We start from the raw sequence: 24,636 nt of genomic DNA, 5'->3' as shown, positions 1-24,636 counted from the left end.
ATGTCACAAATGAAAGAACAGAAGAAATCTCCAGAAAAAGAACTAAATGAACTGGAAGCATGCAAACTACTAGATACAGAGTTCAAAACAATGGTTATAAGTTTGCCCAAGTATCTTAATGAGAGCTTCAAGAAACTTAGTGAAATTTTCAAGAATATTAGTGAGAATTTCAAAGACATGAAAAAGTACTAGTCAGAAATTAAGCATACACTAACTGAAATAAAGAATTATTTACAGCCCAGCTAGTGTTGCTCAGTGGTTGAGCATCAACCTATGAAGCAGGAGGTAAGAGTTCAATTCCAAGTCAGGGCACATGCACGGGTTGCAGGATCAATCCTCAGCAGGGGGCGTGCAGGAGGCAGCCAATCGATCATTCTCTTCCATTATTGATGTTTCTATCTCTCTTTCCCTCTCCCTTCCTCTCTGAAATCAATTTTTTAAAAATAATATTTTAGAGGGATTCAACAGTAGAGTAGAGAATTCTGAGAAGCAAATCAAGGATTTGGAATATGGGGAAGCAGAACACACCCAATCAGAAAAGCAAAAAGAAAAAGAATCCAAGCATATAAAAATAGTCTAAGGAGCCACTGGGACAACTTCAAGTGGACCAACATTTGCATTATGGGGGTGCCAGAAGGAAAAGAGAGGGAAAGCAAGATTTTGAAAATGTATTTGAAGAAATACTGACAGAAAATTTCCCCTACCAGGTGAAAGAAATAGACTTATAAGTTCAGGAAGCACAGAGAGTCCCAAACAAGAGGAACTCAAAGAGGCCCACACCAAGACACATGATCATTAAAATGCCAAAGATTAAAGACAAAGAGAGAATCTTAAAAGCAGTGAGAGAAAAGCAGTTAGTAAGAAGAAGAGGAAAAAAAGATAAAAACATGAACAATAAAATGACAATAACTACATATCTATCAATAATTGAATCTAAAAATCAAAATAAACAAATAAGGAATCTAATGAAAGAAATAAACTAATGAATAAAATAGAACCAGAGGCACAGAAATATGGAACAGACTTATGAATCTCAGAGGAAGGGGGGAGTTGGGGTGGGAAGAGATTTACCAAAGAACTTATATGCATACTAGAGGCCTGGTACATGAAAATTCATGCAGGAAGCGGGCCTAAGCCATTAATCGGACATCCTTAGCACTGCCGCAGAGGTGGGAGAGGCTCCCACCACTGCCGCTGCGCTGGCCGGCCATGAGCCGCCTTCTATTTGAGTGGCACTCCCCCTTGTGGAAGGGCACTGACCACCAGGGGGAAGCTCCAGAGTTGAGTGTCTGCCCCCTGGTCAGGTCAGTGCATGTCATAGTGACTGGTCATTCCCAGTCATTCCACCAATAGAGTCAATTTGCATATTACCCGTTCATTATATAGAATATGTATTACCTATGGACACAGACAATAGAGTGGTGAAGGTTTGGGGCGGGGCCGGAACTGAGTAGATGGTAGCAGTGGGGGGAGAACAGGGGGACATCTGTAATACTTTCAACAATAATGATTTAAAAATAAATAAATAAATGCCTGAAACCCCTCAAAATTAAATTAATTAATTAATTAATTAATTTTAAAAAATAAAAAGCTGTGGTTTGCCCAGCTGGTGTGGCTTTGTTGTTGAGTATCAACCCATGAACCAGGAGGTCATGGTTTGATTCCTGTTGGGGCACATGCCTGGGTTGCAGGCTGCAATACCGAGCAGGGGGCATGCAGGAGGCAGCCAATCTATGATTCTCTCTCTTCATTGATGCTTTTATCTCTCTACCTCTCCTTTCCTCTCTCTGAAATCAATTTAAAAAACAAATAAAGAACTAAGTGACTTTAAATGACTTGCAGAGGATTATAAAGCTAGGATACAGTTTGTTTGGTCAAGACTGCTTTTTCCAGAATAATTTGTAAATCAGAAGGGTCAGTAAAGCATATATTGAGGCAATCCTTTTCTTCCAAAGCTAAACATTTTCTCCATTAAAATTTGAGATTTATTTCTTTTCCAAGAAAATAGAGATGAGTGAAAAGGGTGTGTGGGAATTTTATTTCCTTAATTTGAACATAAGGCAGTTGCTGAGTTTTCTCTTTATAGAAATGAGACACAATCCTCTGAAATTGATGAGTTGCCTTCATATTTTGGAAAGACAATTGACAATGAAACAGAATACAGAACCCAGAAATAAACCATGAGTATATGGTCAATTAATTTACGACAAAAGAGCCAAGAATATACAGTGAGGAAAGGACAGACTCTTCAATAAATGGTTTTGGGAAAACAAGACAGTCACATGCAAACAAAAGAAACTAGCCTATTATTTTACAGCATACACAAAAATTAACTCAAAACTGAATCAAAGATTTGCATGTACGAACTAAAACCATAACATTCCAAAAATAAACATAGGTGATAAGCTCCTTGGCATCAGTCTCGGAGATGATTTTTTGGAGCTGACTTCAAAAGCAAAAACAACAAAAGTAAAAATGAACAAGTGAGACTACATCAAACTAAAAAGCTTCTGCAGAGCAGAGGAAATAATCAACAAAATTAATAGGCAACCTACCAAATTGGAGAAAATATTTACAAATCATATGTCTGAGAAGGGTTAATATCCAAATATATACTAGTAAAGAACTCATACAATTCAATAGCAAAATAATTGATTTAAAAAATGGGCAAAGGATCTGAATAGACATTTCTTTTTCAATTAATACATAGATAAATACAGATGGCCAATAGAGAAAAATGATCAGAATGACTGATCATCATGGAAAACCACAATCAGATATCATCTCACACTTGTTAGGATGGCTATTGCCAAAGACAAGAACTAACAAGTGCTGGTGAGAATGTGGAGAAAATGGAACCCTTGTGCACTGTTCATGAGAATGTCAATTGCTGCAGCCACTATAAAAAGCAGTACAGAGTTTCCTCAAAAAATTAAACTACCGTATGACCTAGCAATTTCACTTCTAGGTATTTATGTAAAGAACATGAAAACACTAATTCAAAAAGACATCTGTACCCCCATATTCACTGCAAAATTATTTACATTAGCCAAGATATTGAATCAATCCAAATGTCCATCAAAGTATGAATGGATAAAGAATATGTCATACACACACACACACACACACACACACACACACACACACAATGGAATACTATTCAGCTGTAAATTAGTGGGTTCTTGCCATTAGCAACAACATGGTATCATCTTGAGGGTATTATGCTAAGTGAAATAAGTCAGACAGAGAAAAATAAATACCATATAACTGCACTTATCTGAATCTAAAAAACCAACCAACCAAATAAGCAAAACAAAACCAGCTCATAGATACAGGGATTGGTGGTTGCCAGAAAGGTAGGGTTGAGGGATATGCAAAATGGGTGAAGGGGTACAAAATTCTAGTTATAAAATAAGTCATGCGAATGTAAGGAAAGCATGGAGACTATAGTTAATAACACTGTATTGCATATTTGAAAGTTGCTAAGAAAATCTTAAAAGTCCTCATCACAAGAAAAAAAAGAGAAAGATTTTTGTAACTATGTATGGTAACTACACTTACTGTGGTGGTCATTTCATAATTTATACAAATATGAATCATGTTGTACCTCAATAAAATGTTACATATCAATTATACCTCAGTAAAAAAAGAAAATTGACTCATAACTTAATTATCAAATAATATATACTAATTCCATATTTTATTTGCTATTTCATTTAAGACCTATTTCTTCCCACAAACAAATTGAGTTATTTATACAATATTCATTATGAAATCAAACTAGGTCCCTCCTCATATAACCAAGGACTTTTAAGGTTGAAAGATACCTGGAAGACTATCTATGTCAACTACACATAAATTATTTTGATCCTCTACTATATCCTATCTAGGAGTGAGGAGAATCTCAGAATGTTCAAAGGTAGACACTTCCATCAGCTAGCAATTCACCCATATATTGAGTCAAAAATTTGTCTTCCTGTACCTTGTATTTGTTTATCCTAATTTTATCTTTGGGCTTTTGTTTGTTTTAACAACTATATTGATATTCATATAACATATGATTCACCCATGTAAAATGTACAATTCAATCCTTTTAAGTATATTCACAGAGTTGTGCAACCATGACCACAATCTATTTAAGAATAGATGAATCATCTCTCTCTCTCTCTCTCTCTCTCTCTCTCACACACACACACACACACACACACACACACACACACACCCTTTAGCAATCACTCCCCATCTCTCCAATTCCATCTCCTGAGCCCAGGCAAACAATAATCCACTTTCTCCTGCCTGGACATTTTATAAATATGTAATACAATCAGTGTGGGGTTTTTTGTTTGTTTGTGTTTAATCCTCACCTGAAGATATTTTTCCATTTATTTTTAGGGATCAGAAGAGAGAGGGAAAGACAGAGAGAAATATCAATATGAGGGAAACACATCAATTGGTTGCCTCCTGCATGAGCCCCAACCAAGGCTTGGGCCTGGGAGAAGCCTACCACTGAGATACATGCCGTTGATAGGGATTGAACCCAGGACCCTTCAGTCCACAGGCTGATGCTCTATCCACTGAGCCAAACTAACTAGGGCATCAGTGTAGTTTTTTTGACTGGCTTCTTTTCCTTAGTATAGTGCTTTCAAGATATATTCGCTTATGGCAGTATTAGGACTTCATTCCTTTTTATTGTTAAATTAGAGGCCCGGTGCACAAAATTCATGCACAGATAGGGTCCCTAGGCCTGACTGGTGATCAGGGCCGATTGGGGCCTTCCAGGTGCCGGCCAGGGCCTTCCTTTGTTTCGTGCTGCCCCCTGGTGGTCAGCTCACATCATAGCAAGCAATTGAACCCCTGTCTCCCAGTCAAACTCCCAAGGGAACATTTTGCATATTAGTTTTTTATATATATACTAGAGGCCCAGTGCACAAAATTTGTGCACTGGGGAGGGGGAGGTCCCTCAGCCCGGCCTGTGCCCTCTCGCAGTCTGGAACCCCTCCAGACTTGTCCACCTGCTGGTGTAGGCCTGCTCCCCGGGGGATTGGACCTAAGATGGCAATCAGACATTCCTCTGGCAGCCCAGGAGCCCTTGGGGGATGTCCACTTGCCAGCGGGGACCAGGCGTAAGCTGCAGTCAGACATCCTTAGTGCTGCTGAGGAGGCAGGAGAGGCTCCTGCCATCACTGCTGTGCTGGCAGCCATCAGCCAGGTTTGTGGCTGAGCAGAGCTCCCCCTGTGGGAGCACACTGACCACTAGGGGGTAGCTCCTGCATTGAGCATCTGCCCCCTGGTGGTCAGTGTGTGTCATAGTGACCAGTCGTTCCCAGTCATTCCCAGTCGTCCTTCTGTTAGGGTCAATTTGTATATTACCCTTTTATTATATAGGATGGAGGCCTGGTGCATGGGTGGGGGAGGGCTGGTTTGCCCTGAAGGGCATCCCGGATCAGGGTGGGGGTCCCACTGGGGTGCCTGGCCAGCCTGGGTGAGGGGCTGATGGCTGTTTGCAGGCTGGTCACAGCCCCCAGCCACCCAAGATCCCAGTGGAGGCTGGCTGGAAGCAGGTATCTGGCTTTTATAATCTTCTATAATTGAAACTTTGTTGCCTTGAGCAGAGGCCAAAGCCGGCCAGGGCAGGTGGGAAGCTTGGCTTCCTCCATCGCCCGGGCAACCAAGCCTTCTGCTTGCTCCAGCTCCGTGGCCGCTGGCTACCATCTTGGTTGGGTTAATTTGCATATAGTCGCTCTGATTGGTTGGTGGGCATGGCTTGGGGCATAGCTAAGGTACATTCAATTTGCATGTTTCTCTTTTATTAGATTAGATATATAGATAATAACCTATTGTATGAGTATACTGCATTTTATTTATCCATTCATCAGTTGATTGATATTTCAGTTGTTTTTACTTTTTGGCTATTTTGAATAATACAGCTATAAATATTTGTGTACAATTTATTTTTGTGGTCACATGTTTTCATTTCTCTTGGGTATACCACTAGGAGTGAAATTCCTGGGTCATTTAGTAACTCTACATTTAACATTTTGAAGAACTGCCTGTTTTCCAAGTGGCTGCCTCATTTTAGGTTCCCACCAGCAGTGGGTATATTCCAAATTTTCTACACTTTCATCAACATTCATTATTATCTGTTTTTCTTACTGTAGTCATTTTTGGGGGTATAAAGTACTATCTCATTTGGTGTTTATTTGCATTTCCCTTGTGGCTGATAATGTTGACCTTTTCATGTGCTTTGCTCATTTGTACATCTTCCATAGAGAAATGTCTATTCAAAATTTTGCCCACTTTTTAAAATTTGGTTTCTTATCTTTTGCTTAACAACTTGCAAGAGTTCTGTAGATGATCTAAGTACAAATATTTTATTGCATATATGACTTGCGAATACTTTTTCCAATTTTGTGGGTTGTCTTTTCACTTTCTTGCTGGTATCATCTGCAGGACAAGAGATTTTAATTTTGATGAAGACCAATTTATCCATTTATTTTATTTGTTCTTTTGGTATTCTTGAGCCAATCTTAATAAGATTAATCATAATTTCCCATAATGGTCATTCAGATATTTGAAAATAGCTCTTACGTCGATGTTAAATCTGTACTGCACCTGATCCATATTTCTTCATTAAATATCCTAATGAAAATGCCTTTTCAATATACTCATTACTTTAGTCTGAACATAGCCATTTTTAAGTGTGAACTGGAAAATTTAGTTATTATCTAGAAAGTTCACGAAGATTAAAAATTTTATATCCTTTGTATTAATTTTTATACTTCAAAAACTCGTTCTTTCAGACTTTATTGATTTTATAGAGAAGTAAAATTTCTAAGGTTTTTCTACTTTCTATATTTGTGAACAAAGGTCCATGCCAAGCTTTAGATTCAATATAAGGCATAAAACTCTATTTTACATTTTGTGTACATGTATATAAAATTTCACCTTAGTATTTTTATAAATAATAAACTACATCCTATAAATGATGTAAAAATATCTTTAAGAGATTAAAATACATTTTATTATTTTTTAAAATACATTTTTATTTATTTCAGAGAAGAAGGGAGAGGAAGAGAGAGAGAGAGAAACATCAGTGATGAGAGAGAATCATTGATCAGCTGCCTTCTGCACACCCCACACTGGGGATCGAGCCCACAATCCTGGGATGTGCCCTGACCAGGAATCAAACCATGATCTCCTGGTTCTTAAGTCAACATTCAACCACTGAGCCATGCCAGTCAGGCAAAATACATTTTAACTATATTGTTCATTGAAATATTCAGGTTAAAAATATATTGATATATGTCATTTAATCAACTTTACACACACACACACACACACACACACACACACACACCAGCCAAAGACTGGTAAGATATACATCAATAAAATAACAGTGGTTCAATATGAATGAAAATGTTAAATATCACTTTTGGTCTGTCCTTTTTTTAAACATAGTACTTTGAGATGTATTATCTATTTAAAATTATATAAAATAAACTTGCATAGTTTGTTATATTTATAAAAACAGATGTCTAATTTAATCAGGTGAAGAAATAGGACGTTAGCAACATCCTGGGAAGCCTGGAATTATGCCTTCCTCTAGCATATCCTTTCCCTTCCTGCCTGCAAATACCCAATATTCCTATTTTAATAAAAAAGTATTCATTGTTTTTAACAAGGTAGTTTTTCTTGTTTTTGAACTTCAACTAACTGAATAAAATTATTCTTTGTTTTTTTAACAATGTAGTTTTTCTTGTTTTTGAACTTTAATAGTGTACATATTAAATTCTCATTATATTTGTCAGATTAATTCATTCACTATTAAATCTAACTACATTGAATTTCAACTACCATGATTTATTTAATCCATTTTCTTGTTGATGAACATTAGTGTTGCTCTCAATTTGGAGTTATTTTTAACACCTGACAGTATAGAAATTTTCATAACTATCTCCTGGTACACACATGCAAGAAATTCTCTAGAGAATATATTAGGAGAGGAATAACTATTTTGCATATTTTTAACTTCACTAGGAAATGTTATGCTGTTTCCCAAAATATTTACCAAAAAAATATCCTCCACCTCACATTCTTACCACACAATATTTTTTTATCTTACATTCCCCTATAGGAAGTAATTATCTAGCTATGACTGTTATTTCTGTTTTTTTAAATAATAAATGAAATAATCAGCTTTTTTATTTTTCCATTGATCACTTAGATTTCCTATTGTGTCAAGTCTCTGCCCAAGCCTTTTACTCATTTTTCTATTGATATGTCTGATTTTTCTCATTAACTTATGGGAATCTCTACATGTTGTGCATATGATCATTTTACTGCTTATATATTCTGCAACTTTTACTCTGTCACCATCTTTATTCTTTTGATGTAAAGAAAATTTCAATATTAATGTAATAGAACTGATCAGTCTTTTCCTTTATAGTTAGAGATTTTCATTTCTTAATGAAGAAATATTTCTATATTTCAAGTACATAAATACATTTTCCTATTAGATATTTTAAAACCTTAACTTTAAGCCACCAGCATTTGACTTCTGTGCATGGTATGAAAAACCAGTTACAATTTCCACTCATTTCTTAATAAATATTCAGTTTCCCCATGATTATTAGTTGAAAGTCTATCATTTTTTTGCCCAACTACAGTGACACCTCTGTTAGATATGCCTGGACCTGGTTTTGGACTCTGTTCTATTCCTTTAATCTATATGTCTAAACCAGATTCAATACAATACTTTACATTATCCTATATAATAAAGAGGTAATATGCAAATTGATCCTCACGCCGTAACGCCCCCACAAGATGGCGGCGGGCACAGTGGGGGCCGGGCAGCAGGGGTGGGGCCAACGGCCATTCCACGTGGCTTCCACCAGGGTTCCTGCGGCCCCGTGGGGGGTGCAGGGGTCCTGACATCCACTTCATGCTGCTTCTGCCGGGTTTTCTGCAGCCCTGCATGTGCGCTGCCGGGGGGGGGGGGGGGGGGGGCGTAGCAGCTGCTGCACGCAGCTCAGAGGTGGGGCATCAGGGCGGCACTCCAGTACTCGGGGGCCATCCTGTGGTGTGCTGGCCACGCGGGGTGGGACTCTGGGACTCGGGTTGGTCCCATGGCACGGGGGTGGGGGGAGGAGTCCCGGGTCTCGAATAATTTCACGTGACAGGTCACTAGTAGCTTTATTAGGAACTATAATATCTATTAGAGCACATTCACCAACAATCATGTTCTTTTCCTTTAAGAAAGTCTTTATTCTTTGCATTGCCATAAAAATTTTGGAATCAACTCCTCAAATTCAACAATAGCAGTAATAACAAATCTACAGTGACCTTAGTGAGAATTGCATCAAATCTATGGATCAATTTGGAAAAAACTGAAATCTTTATACTCAAGTTTTTTCATCTCTGATCATAATATATCTGTTTATTTACATATTTAATAACCTTCAAAAATGTCATAATTTTATGCAGAGATCTTGTGTTCTTTTGTTGAACTTGTTCCTAAGTACTTGCTATTTTTATTGCTTTTGTGGATGTTATATTCTAAAATTATATCTTTTGTTTGTGGCTGGTATAGCATTGTATATTAATTTATTGTTGGGTATTAATTTTGTACCCATAAATTTTGCTAATTTTTTAATTAACTTGCATCATTTGTATGTATAATGTGAATTGAATTAGTATTATTGGACACCCAGGTTCCAATTTTTCATGAAAAACTGGTATTTTGATTATAAAACTTCATGAGCTTATCAAGTAAATTAGAACATTTCCTCCTAATGTAGCCCCTGGAAAAATCTGCATAAGAATTACTTCTTGTTGACTACTTGGTAAAAGTCACTAGTAAAGTAATATGGAACTGAGGTTTCTTTGTTAAGAGATCTTTTGGTTATTCATTTCATTTTATTTATATAGAACAATTCCTATTTTCTGTTTTACCTTGACTCACTTTGGGAAAGTTATATTTTCTCTAGGAATTTTTCCATACTTTCAAATTTATTGACATAAATTAATCATAATACCATCTATCCATTTTCTGTCTGCATCACCTATACTCATGTTCCCTTTTTCATTCTTTATAGAGATTATGTATGCCTTTCCTCCTTTTTTGTGATTAAGCTTGCCAGGAGTTAGTCAATTCTATTGATCTTTACCATCAAAACAACCAACTTTTATCTCTGTTATTGCTTTTTCTTGTGTATTTGCTTTCTGGATCATTAATCTATGCTCTTTTTTATTATATTATTTCTCATATAATTTTGAGTTTATTTTTCTGTACTTTTCTAACTTTTACAACAACATGATTGATATTAATTTTTAGCCTTATTTTCTAAAATGAACAACATATAAGGTTACAAATTTCTAATTATTGAGTTAGCTATATTTACTTAGATATTCTATTTAATATTATCATTATTAAGTTAAATGTCCTCTAATTTTCTCTAATTTCTAATCATAATTACCATTAATAACTGTGTTTCCTAATTTCCTATTCTATGAATATTTTATTGTTAAATTTTTTGTGCTTTCTATAGTTAAATGCACTTTGGTAAGAGAACATGTGCATCATTTCAGTCCTTTTAAGTTTTTTGAAACTTTCTTTAGAGAACACAGTCAATTTTTTAAAATTCTATTTATGCTTTAAAAGTATATGTATTCTTAAATTTGGGAGTCTACTAGTAGGTCAAGAATGCTCATGGAATTGTCCATATCAAACTCATTCTTTGGTCTCTTTGTTCTATCAATTAATGTGAGATGTCTGCTAAAATCTACCATTGTGACTAGAGATTTATTTACTGTGGTAGTTTTAAAAATTACCCTTTTATTTATTTTGAGGCTATGCTGTTAGATATCCATATATAATTTCTGTATCTTCCTTGAGAGTTGAATTTTATCTCTACAAAGTGACTGGCTCTATCTCTAGCAATTCTTTTATACACTAAAGTCAATTTTGTCTGATAGCAATAGAATTGCATCGCTTTTCTTTTGACTATTAGTTGCATGGTAAACTATTTGTGGTTGGAGAATTATTTTGTTGTGTTGTTTTCATTCTCCAAGCAATAAAGACTCAATTCAAAATCCCCACATATGGCAATATTTTCTAAAGGAGTTTATTTCTTTTCTCTTGCTTTGCTAAATTGCAGAGAAAGTTTCCTTGTAAGATCCTGGGAATGAGAGATTGGGTAGATAAAAGTTTAACTTCTTTCTAGTTCACAGTTACCTTGAAGTTGTAGTCCTTTGGGGTGACAGAATCCCTGCATTAACCTCCCTCTTTTTTATTAAATCCTAAACTTTGACTTCACACATAGTTCCTCACATAGTCATCAGATCTCAAACTCAAGATTGCCTAGTTCAGCAAAATGCCCTTGGGGCAAAAGCTACTTCAACACAGCCTAGTTTTCAAAGTTCTTGGGATCTGAATCTGCCATTCAGTGCATTTCCTATCCTTCTAAAAAACTTTACAATTATTTTTTCATATCTTAACTGGAAAGACTAGACAGCTAAAGTCAATTATACCTAAGAATATATCTCAACTCTGCAATTTACTGCAGTAAAATTGATGCAGATCACCTCTCTGAGCCTCAATATACTTCTCTGTAAAATGTAGGTACATGGTGTTATTGAGATGAATAAATGGGATTGTGGGCTTAAGACATGGAGCACAGCACCTGGAACACATGATTCACTCATTCATATGTTTTATGTTGCAAGATACAGACAAGGTGAACCCTGTTTCAGCTGTCACAGTAGGTAAGCTTTACTTCACAAATATGTCCCAAGGTTAGATTATTCAGTGGCTCAAGGACATTATCAATGATTGAGGTCTTTCTTCTCTTCCTCCCATGCTATCCCTTGGCATGTTGGCATTTTACCTACATGGTCTCCATATGACATTAGCATTGTCAGCCATTTTTTCTCTATGGTGAGGTCCAAAGGCCTTAAATAACGTTCTCCTTTGCCTCTCAGAAACTTTCCCAGCCAACTTTCGTTATAGGTCAAAATGTTCTCTCATTCCCATTTCCAACCCAATCATTGGCAAAATGGTATAGGGACACAGCGATTGATAAATCAGTCATGATTCTGGGGTTGGGGATGATGTCTTTCCCTGAAGGCACATGACTGCTATAAAGACAGTTAATAGCTAAAGAAAATTGGACTTTTGTCAGACAGAAAAGGAAGAGATTGACAGTATAGAAATAAAGTCTTCTAAAGTTTTATTGTTATTCATTATTATTGTTGTTATTATAATTATTCAATACATTAATTGATAACATGCATTCCACAGGGGGGCAGCCAAATTTATGTTTACATTAATTCATTAATCTGGACCTTTGGCTAAAGTTATAAGATTGATTATTTTTCTAATTAATTCTTCAAGCATCTGTCTTTTTTCACATCTTGTCACAAGATGAAAGAGCTTATCTACTTATTAAAGCTCAGAATCCACTGTACCTAATGATATTTGGGGGGAGGGAGATTATCAGTCTAATATTTCTGAAGCAAGGAATTTATTTAGATTGACATGATGTTCAAAATAAATTTATATTGCCTCCTGATGATCACTTTTGTTTCTAGCTGTTCACAACAAACCACTAATTTAATTATTTATTTATTTATTTATTTATTTATTTATTTATGAAGAATCAACATCAAGTACTAAGGTCTCAAAATTATAGCGATGGATTCTATTTTTTCATCTCTGAATATTATAACTTTCTTCAGACATCTACATCTTCTACACAATTCCTAACATATTATAAAGATTATAAATATTGCCCTAACCGGTTTTGCTCAGTAGATAGAGCGTCGGCCTGCGGACTGAAGGGTCCCGGGTTCGATTCCGGTCAAGGGCTTATACCTTGGTTGCGGGCACATCCCCAGTAGGAGATGTGCAGGAGGCAGCTGATCGATGTTTCTCTTTCATCAATGTTTCTAACTCTCTATCCCTCTCCCTTCCTCTCTGTAAAAAATCAATAAAATATATTAAAAAAAGATTATAAATATTAATAGTGGTAACAGTAGTAGCAGGACAGATAATACTTCAGAGCAATGTACTATGTGCCTGGTTAGTTCTAGTATGTTTAAATATATTGTCATCTAATTTCCATTGCAACCCTGTAAATTTAATAATGAAGCATAGAGAAGACAAGTTATTTGCCCCAAATAAGCATTCTGAATCCGGATCCCATACTCTGGGCTACTGTATAATAATGTAATATAGCAGCTTGTCCCTTCAGTTATATGCAAATCCCATAAAGAATAGTTCAAAATATGATTATTTTAATACAAGTTGTAACCAAGTTTATACCAGGTTTCCACCAAATAAAGTCTAATTACATTGATTACCGTTTCTTTTCTTTTTTTTTACCTAACATCTCAATCTTACTTGGATTGGCAAATAAATTCTTAGTAAATATCCTATGTAATAAAACCCTAATGTGCAAATCGACTGAACAGCAGAACAACCGGTCACTATGATGGGCGCTGACCACCAGGGGGCAGATGCTCAATGCAGGAGCTGCCCCCTGGTGATAAGTGCACTTCCACAGGAGGAGCGCCGCTCAGCCAGAAGCCAGGCTCACGACTGGCGAGCGCAGTGGCAGTGGAGGAGCCTCTCCCACCTCTGTGGCAGTGCTAAGGAGCAGCGAGCCAAGCGGTAAGGAGCAGCAAGCAGGCAGGCAGTAAGGAGTGAGGGGACCCAGACTGTGAGAGGAATCCCGGACTGTGAGAGGGATGTCCAACTGCCAGACATCCCCCAAGGGGTCCCAGACTGCAAGAGGGCGCAGGCTGGGCTGAGGGACCCCACCCCCCCACCCAGCTCCAGTGCACAAATTTCATGCACCAGGACTCTAGTTATAATATAATTTGTTTATATTGATGCCATAATTTTATGTTTGAGATCTCGTTAGAGCTATAATTTACACTACTCTCACTTCTTCCTACTCCTAAACCAGTATTAGACCTTATTTTAAAAAATTTATAAATATTTACATATAAAAATATTGACAAGTGTCAACAAAACATGTCTGAAGACTTATAATAGTTATACCATAAATAGCCAAAAATGTTATAGCAACCAAAGTGAACATTTTCAGCCTTATTTTTAGGATATATTTCTATATAAAACAGGAGGTATTTCATTATCTTACCTTAATTAATATTTGGATATTTATTGGCTTTAAGAAAAAATTTTAATATAAACAAATAAAATTTTCTGTTAAGTTTTTACATATTTTACAGTCATAAAGTAATTTTGTAGTAATTTCAAATTTAGCTCTAGATTATTTACTGAAATTATCCAATGACTTTTCTGAGATTTAAAACGTTTTTTATGTACAATGTATTGTATCGCTGTAGTCAATTTTAGTACAGCTATGGTTTTCGTCATAAATTGGTAGTCAGTAAACTACATCACATGTCCAAGATCATTTGTATTCTCTCTGTAGCTATTTCTAAACCCAGAGCATTTTTCTATTCCCACCTGGATGTCAGTACACAATTATACTTACTCCTTGTTTTCTCAGTTTATATAACTGTTTCTTGGTTCATCATAATAAAATATACTATATCAATATCCAAATATAACAACATTAGAAAATCCTGACTAAATCTCAGATTTCATAGACAATACGATAAATTCCTTTAGGAGAATATGAATAACATACTACACAGAACTCCCACGTTGTCTGTATTTTCAATTATTCTCTTTAACTTTCCTCTCTTTTAATTCATTTTCTTAGTTGTAAGACCCTGTTTAGATAAGGTCATGTCTGGTTCTTAAAATGGTGGTGGCTGTATAGGCATCTTTGATAAATTAGTAAGTTATGTACCATCTCACATATCCATGTGTGTATATGGATACACAAACAGGCAACCTAAATGAAACAAATCACCTATATTCTTGATATTGTGCATTCAAAATACAAGTATTATTTTCTAACCTGTTAATGAGAAATTTGAATTGGATTACCTTCAGTCTGGTAAGCTATATAAAAAAAAAATTCTCATTACATAAGTTTCTCATACTTGGAGATATTAAGAATTGCAATCATCTCTCATCTCTCTTTTATCAGGGACTTTGAGGAAATTGATAAAATATTTACATCTGAGGGAATAATAATTGATGCCAATGATAATTAAACCACACGACTTTATTTTCCCCCAATGAAAGCTCAATGAGGCTATCATGGTGTCATTTTGGTTTCAAATGGTATCCTTATTACTAAACCAAGAAAAAATGAATATTAACTATGGAGAAATATTTCCTATTTTTGTGTACCAATCTTAACACTTATTCTATTTATGTTTATTTTTAAATAGACAACTATATACAGTAAATTCATTGTGATATCACATGAAGAGTCCAAAATGCAGCTTATAAGCTTTCAAATGCTCTGGTTTTCTTAGTTTGGACTTGGGGTCTTCTATTACTTTCATTTTCTTGTCTTCTGATGAGTTGAACTGAGACAGTTCATGAAAAGCTACAGCCTTTTTGCATGCATTGCTACCAAGTTCCTTTCAAATGTCACCTCACTTTTCTTGGTTACAGAATATTTGTCAGAGTTTGATGCATATCTCCAATCTCTGGCTTTATGTATAAGAGGAGGAACTGATGTGGCTATCATCTGACAGTACTATGGGAATCTCAAAAATCAGTATTCAAAACAGGCAGGATTAGTGAAGGGGTAAGAGATAGAATGGGGTCAGAGATAAAATACTAGAGCTTTGAGTACAATGTTAGCCAACATCCAATCCAGTCCCTGCCCTCATATAGCTTACAGTCAAGACGGGTAAACACATCAATCAAATAATCACAACAAAGGAAATGTACAGGTTGCCTTGAGAGTTTGTAACTGGGAACTTGAACTGCACTAGACGCCAGAGAAGGCTTCCCTGGAGAAGTGATACCCGAAATCTGATGGATGAGTAAGAGTTAAGTGGGCAAGAGACCAGGGTCTTCTCCTGTTTCCAAACAGCAGGAAGAGATTGTTGCTGGAGGAAACTAGCTCCTTTTCAGCAAATAAAAGATTTTCAGTGTTACTGAAAGAGGAGAAAGAGAAAGCAATTGAGAAAGAGCCTGGAAAAGAGGTGGGTAAGAATAGGATAAAGATTTTTGGTTCTATCTGGAAGCAATATGAAGAGATAAAGGGTTTTATTCAAAGTGGTGACATTAACAGATTTATATTTTCAAAGATCATATGCTGCAGTATGGTTTAATTATCATTGGCATCAATTATTATTTCCTCAGATATAAATACTTATTTTCTTTATCAATTTCCCCAAAGTCTCTGGCTACAGTTTTGAGCTCTATTCTGCTTAGTTGTGGTCAGTATGACTTTTTTAGAGTTCAGAATTGTTGTTGCAAAGTATAAAAGCAAATTACTCGTCCATCACACTAAATACATCACAGTACATGGTAATTTGTTTTTACATCTGTATTGAGTTTAAGTTATTTATTTCCATCACTGCTTCTGCCCACAGCTGTTTAAATTACCATGGAGATGGTTTATCTTTTGTCACACCATCACAGTAACTAGTCTCAACTGGAGAACTACTCTAGGTTGTGCTTGCCTCTAGAATTTATTAAATGAAATTTACATTTTCTTTCTAAAAAAAAACAAAACAATGTAAACCCATGCCTTAAAATTTGAGGTGCCCGATGCTGTGTTCAAACACTTTACTCCTCAGGGAGAAGCTCTGGGTTTTCAATTCCCTCCTGATTGTGGATTTCAGCAAGGGGTGAGGCTGATGGCAAAATTGTGTCCTAACCTCTTCTCCCCACTTTAGGTGTGTGTTTTCTCATTTCCCTAATCTGCAGTCATCACTCAGTCAGCCTTTAGGGTTTTTAAAGAAGAAATTGTACCATATGTAGCTGTAGACTCATTGTGTCTGTGAGAAGAGGTGAGTTTAGGATCTTTCTGTGTAACCATTTTGAACTGTAACCCCTTAAACTGTCAAAAAAAATTACTTCTTTTTGAGCTGATCTATTTTTTCTGACCATTCTTGGTCCTTTCTGGTTAATGTCAAAGCCAATCCTCCTGCCATTTTAGCTCCATTGACCTAAAATATATTATTCTGCTCTTTAAATTTCCACATGACAGAATCTTCGTGTTTTCTAGTGTAATTTCAAACTTCCCTTTTATCTTCTGCAAGTTTTGGAGCTGTTCAACATAGACATCTGACCTCTAATTTCTATATCTGTTCATTCCTTCTCAAAGGCTAGGATAAAAGATCTTCTCTGGAGCTGCTTCTGTCCAAAGAAAAGTCATCTCCTGAACCAGGTCCCTTTGAGGCAAGTACTCCTTGCTCACCAACCATGGAATTCTAGTAGCCACTCCTCTTCTCTGAGTAACAGCAATGTCTTATTCAATTTTCTTCTTTGGTTTTGCAATGTTTTTGTTTGTTTGTTTATTTTGCTGTCTGGCTATCCTGCACTGATAACTAGTTCTTGAACCATCACAGGAGTCCTTGGTCTAACAACCAGGAATTCAGAAACAAGTGTCTAAAAAGTTCCAAACCAGCACTTTCCAGTAAGAGTTTGTGTGCTTCTCTGGAACTCCGATTATTATGGCTGCCATCCGACACCTACAGATCACCTGGCTCTGGTGGCCAGTGGAGCTTATGCTTTTAGTCCCACAGGACAGTATATATTTACATACTTTTAAAGTAGGCTGCCTGTGGGTCTGGTTTGCAGTCAGCCTGAATCTGGGTGATGAAATCCTCCCCTTTGGGATACTCACAGGTCTTGACACACCCTAAACTACTATGAGCTATTAAAAATTTAATAGGCTGCTTGGGCAAGCACAAAGTGTTGAGAGACAACCAAGGGTAGGGCAGAATTAAATGACCTACACTCCTCCAAGACTGGGGAGAGGTGGTTGTTTCACTTATTGTATAGAAACCAACACAGAGATTCAAGCCAACTGAAGAAACAAAGGAATATATCCCAAATGAATGAACAAGATAAACTTCAGGGGAAAACCTTAATGATATTTATTTGACAAAGAGTTTGAAGTAATGGTCATAAAAATGCTCATCAAACTGGGGAGAATGGATGAACAAAGTAAGAAGTTCAACAAAGAGATGGAAAACATAAGAAACTAGCAAATAGAAATGAGAGAGCTAAAGAATGCATTAACTGAAATGTAAAATACACTAAGAGGTTCAACAAGAGACTAGATGAAGCAGAATAAAGAATTAGTAAACTCGAAGGCAAGGCACGGGAAATCACAATCAGAGGAGCATAAAATAAAGAAAGAAGTAAAAAGTGAATATAACTTAAGGGACTTATGGAACAACATCAAACAAATTAATATTTACATCAAAGGGCTTCCAGAACATGAAAAGAGAGAACAAGGGACAAAAATTTAATTTGAAGTATTAATGGCTAAAAATATCCCTATCTTGAGTAAAAGAACAAAATCCAAATACAGAAAACCCAGAAAATTCCAAATAAGATGAACCCAAAGAGAGCCACACTAAAATACATTATAATTAAAGTGTCAAAAGTTAAGGAGAGAACATTTAAAGCAGAAAGAGAAACATTTGTTCTGTACAAGGGAACCCCCATAAAACTGGAAGATTTTTCAGCAGAAACTTTTTAGGCTAAAAGAGATTGGCATTATGTATTCAAAATGGGAAAAGAAAAACAATTTCAACCAATACTATTTTACCTGGAAAGTTACCATTCAGAAGAGTTTTCCAGACAAGCAAAAGCTAAAAGAATCCAACATTACTAAACTGGCCTTATAAGAAATATTAAATGAACTTCTTTAAGCTGTAAAGAAAGGGTGCTAATTAATAACAAGAATACATTTGAAAAAATTAATCTTGCTGGAAATGTAAATATATGGTAAAGGTAGTGAATTAATCACATAAAATTAATATGAAGGTTAAAAGATAAAAGTTGTAAAAAGAGCTATGATTACAAGAATTAGTTAAGTGATGCACAAAATTAAAAGATGTAAATGTTATATAAAAAACATAAAATATGGAGAGGAGAATAATAATGTTACACTTTACAATGGGACAAAACTTAATTTGTTATCAACTTAAACTGTTATAGAGATAAGTTGTTATATATAAACCTTATGGTAAGCATAAAGCAAAAACCTGTAGTAAATACACACAAAAATAAAGAAAAAGAAAAATTACCGTACCATTAAAAAGTCATCAAACACAAGGAAGAGAATAAGAGAGGAAACTGAGAGAAATTACAAAAACCACCAGAAAACAATTAGCAAAATGGCAATAAGCACATACCTATTAATAATTACTTTAAATGTAAATGAATTAAATTCTCTAATCAAGAGACATTGAGTGGTTGCTCAGCCAGTGTAGTTCAGTAGTTGAGCATTGACCCATGAACCAAGAAGTCACTGGTTAGCTTCCCCATCAGGGCACATGCCTGGGTTTCAGGCTCAATCCCCAGTAGGGGGCATATAGGAGGCAGTTGATTAATGTTTCTCTCTCTCCCTCTCTCTTCCACTCTCTCTAACCAAAAAATAAATAAATGAATGAATAAATAAATTTTTAAAGAGACATAGAGTGACTGAATTGATTAAAAAAAAAAAGACGCATCTGTATACTGCCTATAAAACCCAATTTTAGATGTTAAGGACACCTGCAGACTAAAAGTGAAAAGATAGGAAAATGCATTTCATGAAAATGGAAACCAAAAGAAAGCTGGAGTAGCAATACATATATCAGACAAAATAGACTTTAAAACAAAGACTGTAATTAGAGATAAATAAGAGTATTACTTAATGATAAAGGGGTCAATCCAACAAAGGATTATAACATTTGTAAATATTTACGAATCCAACAATATATAAATGAAATATTGACAGATATAAAGGGAGAAAGGTACAGCAATATAATAATAGTTAGGGGACTTAAATACCCCACTTACATCTGGATATATCATCCAGAAGAAATCAATAAGCAAACACTGACCTTAAACAACATGTTAGATCAGATGAAGTTAACAGATATATATTCCATTCAAAAAGCAACAGAATATGCATTCTTTTCAAGTACACATGGAACATTTTCTGAGATAGATCATATGTTAGGCCGCAAAACAGAAATTAATAAATTTAAGAGGACTGAAATCATATCAAGCACCTTTCCATCTAGTTTGAAACTAGAAATTAATTTTATGAAGAAAACTGGAAAATTCCAAAAATATGTGGAGATTAAACAACATGCTACTGAACAACCCACGAGTTAAAGAAGAGATTAAAAGTGCCTTAAAACAAACAAAAAATGGAAATGTAATACACGAAAAATGTATGGGATTCAGCAAATGCAGTTCTAAGACGAAGTTCATAGCAATAAATGTCTATGCCAAAAAACCAGAAAAGTCTCAAATAAACAATCTAACTTTACACCTCAAGGAACTATGAAAAGAACTACTAAATCTCAAAGTTAGTAGAAGGAATGAAATTGTTAAAAAAGAAAATAGGAAAGATCAATGAAACTAAAAAGAAAATAGAAAAGAGCAATGAAATTAAAGTCTGGTTCCCGAAAAGGGAAACAAATTTGACAAACCTTTGGCTAGACTCACCAAAAGTAAAAATAGAGAGAACACAAATAAATAAAATCATAAATGAGAGAGATGTTACAACTTATACCACAAAAATACAAAGGATCGTAAGAGACTATTATGAACAACTCACTATACACCAACTAATTGCACAGCCCATATGTTTATTCTGACACCTTCCTGATTGCTCCATAATTGCAGTAGTTCCAGGCTGTCTGTCAAGATCGAGGAGGACCTTGTATTCCCTGGCTTCACCAAATTCACAGTTAAGAATTTACACAATATTTCCGTGGGCCTGATTGAACAAGTGAAGAAGCAGACTTCAGTCACCAACCTCCTGGCCTCCTTCGATGCCTAGAGCACCTGGGACTAACTGGTGGTCTACCTGCAGCTGCTCACCTCAGACTACCTTCAGCATGACAGTGCATTCTTCAAAAACATCATCAAGGGTGGATCGACTGTCAAGGAGTTCTGCCATTAGGAACTGGATCCCATGTGCATGGGAAGTGACCACACCCACATTATCATGCTGGCCCAGGCCCTCAGTATCTCCATCCAGATGGAAGACATAGACCCTGGCAAGGGGGCACCACCAACCCACACATCTCCTCTGAAGACTCAGAGCCCAAGGTCTTGCTTCTCTACCAGCCTGAACACTACAACATCCCCTACAAATAGGGCTGACCCTGGCCTGTCGCTACCCTGACCGCCCTCCTCTCTGACATGCTCTAGACATGTACAAAGGAGTTTTTGTGGTTTTAAATGGCCATCATTTACTCCCATCATCCTTTCCCTGTCACAGAACTTTCCACATTTTATTAAAGGGGATGCTGATGGTGAAAAAAATATATGCAAAAGCCCCAGGCAATAGCCAGACATTTATATATATATAACTAGAGGCCCGGTGCATGAAATATGTACATGGGTAGGGTCCCTAGGCCTGGTTGGCGTTCAGGGCAGATCAGGTTCCCCACCTCCTGGCCTCACTGCCTCCTCCTTTCCTCGCTCCCTCAGCACCCCACCAGCGCCGCTGGTCACCTGCCATGTTTCCATGCTGCCCCCTGGTGGTCAGTGCATGTCATAGGGAATGATCGAACTCCCGGTCTCCCGGTTGGACTCCTGAGGGGACAATTTGCATATTAGCCTTTTATTATATAGGATATTTTAAAGATTATTGCTATGATATTTGTACTGTTTTTGGAGATGTGCCTTAATACATGAAAATAGGAAACAGCTAAAATTATCTCATGCTCAGCAACACACAAGGTGTTTTTCTGAAATAAATGTGATTGTCTACTAAAGGCATCAATTCAAAGCCATGTATCATATTTTTAATAAGAACATTATCCAGTTTCTAGCTCCTCTCAGCTATTTTATTTCACTAATCCATTATTACTTTTTCACAAATCTTGAGAAAGGAAACGCTAAAATTATATAATTTAAGTGACTAGGAAATTAATAAATAAGCTAAAGAAATATGTCATGAAAACAGTTAATTCTAAAGCACTTTCTTCATTGGTCCTCTTATAAACTGAGCACATTTAAAGTAAACTAAAGTATCAACTGTCCTGTCTGGACAAGTCTTGCCAATCTGTCACATATCTACATTCCATTTGTTATTTCTCCTCTCAATTTGTAGAAGTTCTAAAAAAAAAAAAAAAAACCACCCCACTTTCTAAGAATAATAGCACTAATATATTGAAACAGCAGCCTTATTTGTAAGTGTTGCTTTCTATTGCTCTTTTCTGGTAAAACTAGCTCCATACTCCACCCAGTGGGATTTATTCACAAAAGGATTAAAAGGAAAAAAGGAGGTAGAGAATAGAGGGAAAGAGAAGAACAGTAAGAGAAGGTGGAGGTGGAAGAGAACATATGGGGGTCCAGGAGGTTGAGGAAGACATAGAGGAATACGAAGTAGAAGAAAAAGCAAAAGCACTTTTTCCTTTCTAATCCTATGGTTGGAAAACCTGGGTGTCTAACTTTACCTTTAATCCAAATGCTATTTTTCCAAGGATAACTACTGCTGAGCTATACTCAAAAGTGTCTCCCTCCGTTTAACAAAATGCAATCTTGCTATGGTCATGAAGCATAATATAGTATTACAAATGTATAATTAATAATGCTAATCTATTACATTTGACAATATTTCATTGTTTCATCAGTCTAGAAAAATATACTTTAGAAGCTCCAATTTAATACTGCTTGAAAATATGTTCAAAATGAGGCCATTTTAATGCCTTCATATTTTAAAATTCCTTTCAGAGGCATTATTTTAAATGAATACAGAAGTATTTTATGTAGGAAGATATGTAAAGAGAATTTATATATTTTCCCCATTGGAAGCAAATTAAATGAATTTTTGGAATCGGTAAATCTTTAAATACATTGATTCATTCATTCAACAAATATTTATTGAAACTCTACCAAGTGTTGGGAGCTGGGGTTTATAAAGATAATTAAAACAATGTCTTGCCCTCATAGACTTCTTTCTTGTGAGGAGATAGTCAGTAAGCATACAAAAAAACATAGCAGATAATATCAAATAGTAATAAACACTTATAGCAATCAAAGCTTAGCTAAATTAAATTATGTTAAGAAAATATAAGCAATTTGACCAGGAAATGTCTGTCTAAGGAAGTGATATTTGAGCAAGGAACAAAATGATATAAGAGGAATACAATGTTGTTGAAGAGCATTTCAGAATAAGGGAATATAATGGAAAGGGCTGAGGTGAGCATGTATTCAAATAACATCACAACAGTAAGTTGCATTGTCTTCAAGTAAGCATATAAGATCTGAAAATAATAAAATATTTTGAAAGCAGTCACTGATTTCTTGTAAAACATAGCTGGCCCAATTTCAACCAAAGACTTTGATAACCATTATATTCTCCTGATAAAAGTAAATAGCAAGAGTTAGTTTTATTTCAATTAATCTGAAGTGGCTATAAATTGACAAGGTTATGTCCCTAGATATATAAGTCAAATTTTTGTTTCCCTATAATGCATCTTCATCTCCATTCTGAATCAATATTTTACCAAATGGAAAAATACACAATATCCAATTCCAAGCCACTTATGTTATTTCAGACCACTTCCCCAAAGACATAAAGTCAAGTAGGTTTATACAACACCATGACATGGAGGTAGGAGGGTGGATTTACAGGTAGGAAGTGCAATCTGTTTCCTTTTCTCATTTATTAAACTTAAAAATCCAGCCAGGTTCTTTGATATGCTCTTTTTGCTACACTGGCAACTGCCGAGGGATTTTGCCTTCTCTCCAAGTCAGTGGTTTTCAACCTTTTTCATCTCATGGCACACACAAACTAATTACTAAAATTCTACAGTACACCAAAACATATATTTTTTGCCAATCTAACAAAAAAGAAAGATACAGAGTATAATTTTGATTCATTCACACTGGACAGCTATTGCTGTGTTGGATGTTATTATTTTTTTATTTGACAATCTAAGGGAAAAGGGGTCAGTGCACTGGGGAAATAGTCAGGCATTGCATGGTTTTTTCATTTTTTTTAAATATATATTTTATTGATTTTTTACAGAGAGGAAGAGAGAGGGATAGCGAGTTAGAAATATCGATGAGAGAGAAACTTCAATCAGCTGCCTCCTGCACACCCCCTACTGGGGATGTGCCTGCAACCAAGGTTTGTGCCCTTGACCGGAATCGAACCTGAGACCTTTCAGTCCACAGGCCGATGCTCTATCCACTGAGCCAAACCGGTTAGGGCAGGCATTGCATGTTTTAAAAATCCTTGCAGCACACCAGTGCACCTGCCACGGCACACTGGTTGAAAATTGCTCCTCTAAGTCAATAACCACATAGTCCCTGATATTTTCCACTCTGTTGTCATCACCACAAGATCCATTAGGTCCTCATCATTCTCAGCAACAAAAGAAAAAAATGGTTGCTTCTCATATCTCATGACAGCATTTGTAGATCAAGATACATCCCAAGTCTCCTTTCAAGAAGGGTTTGGGGTCCAGATGTGGGGAGAGCAGTCAGGAGAGAGCCTTTAGCTGCCAGCCCCTTCTTAGTCTATCTCAGCTGCAGTGAGC

General features: G+C 36.0%; 1 pseudogene; it reads left to right on the top strand.

Annotated features, from left to right (window-relative positions):
• LOC139006339 (ubiquitin thioesterase OTUB1-like) lies at positions 1 to 21,238 on the top strand (annotated as a pseudogene).
• Positions 21,239 to 24,636: the final 3,398 nt, after the last annotated feature.

This window comes from Myotis yumanensis, unplaced genomic scaffold, assembly GCF_028538775.1.
Source record: "Myotis yumanensis isolate MYYU_CA2020_CCGP unplaced genomic scaffold, mMyoYum1.0.hap1 SCAF_3, whole genome shotgun sequence".
Lineage (NCBI taxonomy): Eukaryota > Metazoa > Chordata > Mammalia > Chiroptera > Vespertilionidae > Myotis > Myotis yumanensis.
Note: the sequence above shows the minus strand (reverse complement) of the source record. Positions and strands in the feature narration are given on the sequence as shown.